This window comes from Salmo salar, chromosome ssa15, assembly GCF_905237065.1.
Source record: "Salmo salar chromosome ssa15, Ssal_v3.1, whole genome shotgun sequence".
NCBI lineage: Eukaryota > Metazoa > Chordata > Actinopteri > Salmoniformes > Salmonidae > Salmo > Salmo salar.
Genome location: NC_059456.1, coordinates 860,000 through 862,499, shown reverse-complemented (window position 1 = coordinate 862,499; position 2,500 = coordinate 860,000). Strand labels below are relative to the sequence as shown.

The following is a 2,500-nucleotide window of genomic DNA, read 5'->3' as shown; positions in this document are numbered from 1 at the left end:
CTTTAGTAGTGGTTTCTTCGTAGCAATTCGACCATGAAGGCCTGATTCACGCAGTCTCCTCTGAACAGTTGATGTTGAGATGTGTCTGTTACTTGAACTCTGTGAAGCATTTATTTGGGCTCCAATCTGAGGCTGGTAACTCTAATGAACCCAGAGGTAACTCTGGGTCTTCCTTTCCTGTGGCGGTCCTCATGAGAGCCAGTTTCATCATAGTGCTTGATGGTTTTTGCGACTGCACGAAGAAACTTTAACCTCTTGGGGCTAGGTGGGACGCTAGCGTGCCACCTGTGGTGCACTCCATCAACAGCAGGTGCATTTCAAGAGCGGCAAATTTGAATCCAAATAAATGTCAAAATTCAAATTTTTCAAAAATACAACTATGTTACACCATTTGAAAGATAAACATCTCCTTAATCTAACCACGTTTTACGATTTCAAAAAGGTTTTACGGCGAAAGCATAAATTTAGAGTATGTTAGGACAGTACATTTACAAGAGTTGTGTGTAATGTTTTGTCAAGTCAAAGACAGGGTCACCAAAACCATAAAACCAGCTAAAATGATACACTAACCTTTTACAATCTCCATCAGATGACACTCCTAGGACATTATGTTAGACAATGCATGCATTTTTAGTTCTATCAAGTTCATATTTATATACAAAAACAGCGTTTTACTATGGCATTGATGTTGAGGAAATCGTTTCCCTCCAATAACCGGCAGTCAAGTCAGCGTCAGAAATTAAATAATTAAAATTAGAAAACATTGGTAAAATATTATATTGTCATTTAAAGAATTATAGATTTACATCTTTTGAACGCAATCAACTTGCCAGATTTAAAAATAACCTTACTGGGAAATCACACTTTGCAATAATCTGAGCACTGTGCCCAGAAAAATACGCGTTGCGATACAGACTAGACGTCATGTTGGGGAGATCTAAAATCGAAAATACTATGTAAATAATCCATTACCTTTGATTCTCTTCATCAGATGTCACTTCCAGGTATCACAGGTCCATAACGAATGTAGTTTTGTTCAAAAAAGCTCATCATTTATGTCCAAAAATCTCCGTCTCGTTAGCACATGATGTAAGCCAGCCGGACTTCTCGTCATGAACGAGGGGAAAAAAATATATTTCCGTTCGTTCAAACATGTCAAACGTTGTATAGCATAAATCATTAGGGCCTTTTTTAACCAGAACATGAATAATATTCAAGGTGGACGAATGCATAGCCTTTTATAACGTATTGGAACGAGGGTACCCAACATGAAGTAGCGCGCCAGGTGTCTAATGGGACATCACCGTTCCATGGCTCTTGTTCGGTCAGATCTCCCTCCAGAAGACTCAAAACACTTTGTAAAGGCTGGTGACATCTAGTGGAAGCAATAGGAAGTGCCAAAATATTCCTAAACCCCTGTGTTTTTCAATGGGAGAGGTTTAAACTCAATACAACACATCAGGTATCCACTTCCTGTCAGAAAATGTCTCAGGGTTTTGCCTGCCAAATGAGTTCTGTTATACTCACAGACACCATTCAAACAGTTTTGGAAACTTTAGAGTGTTTTCTATCCATATATAATAAGTATATGCATATTCTAGTTACTGGGTAGGATTAGTAACCAGATTAAATCGGGTACATTTTTTTTATCCAGACGTGCAAATGCTGCCCCCTAGACCCAACAGGTTAAAAGTTCTTGACGTTTTCCGCATTGACCTTCATGTCTTAAAGTAATGATTGACTGTCATTTCTCTTTGCTTATTTGAGCTGTTCTTGAAATAATATGGACTTTTACCAAATAGGGCTATCTTCTGTATACCACCCCTACGTTGTCAAAGAAATTCCACAAATTAACTTGTTAATTCAAATGCATTCCAGGTGACTACCTCATGAAGCTGGTTGAGAGAATGCCAAGAGTGTGCAAAGCTGTCATCAAGACAGAAGGGTGGCCACTTTGAAGAATCTCAAATATAAAATATATTTTGATTTGTTTAACACTTTTTGGTTACTACATGATTCCATATGTGGTATTTCATAGTTTTGATGTCTTTACTACTATTTTACAATGTAGAAAATAGTAAAAATAAAGAAAAACCCTTGAATGAGTAGGCGTGTCCAAACTTTTGGCTGGTACTGCAGGTGTTTAGACAATCAGCTCTGTGTTCCAAAATGTCACCATATTCTCTCTCATAGGAACATTTTATTGGTAATATACACATATTTAACATATGTTATTGCGGGTGTAGTGAAATGCTTGTGTTCCTAGCTGTAACGATCGTCTGAATGAGGGGACCAAGATGCAGCGTGGTAAGTGGTCATAATTTATTATAAATGACGAAACACTTAAACAAAAACGAAAGCCAACAGTTCTGTCAGGTGAAAAACACAAGACAGAAAACCTACCCACAAAACCCCAAAGGAAAACAGGCTGCCTAAGTATGGCTCCCAATCAGCGACAACGATGTACAGCTGTCCCTGTTTGAGAGCCATACCAGGCCAA

The 2,500-nt window shown here is 38.3% G+C and overlaps 1 protein-coding gene across 30 annotated transcripts in view; it reads left to right on the top strand.

The window, feature by feature from the left end:
- Nucleotides 1–2,500, top strand: part of LOC100195738 (calcium/calmodulin-dependent protein kinase type II subunit beta) — a 190,945-nt gene that overhangs the window by 180,361 nt on the left and 8,084 nt on the right. The window lies entirely within an intron of this gene.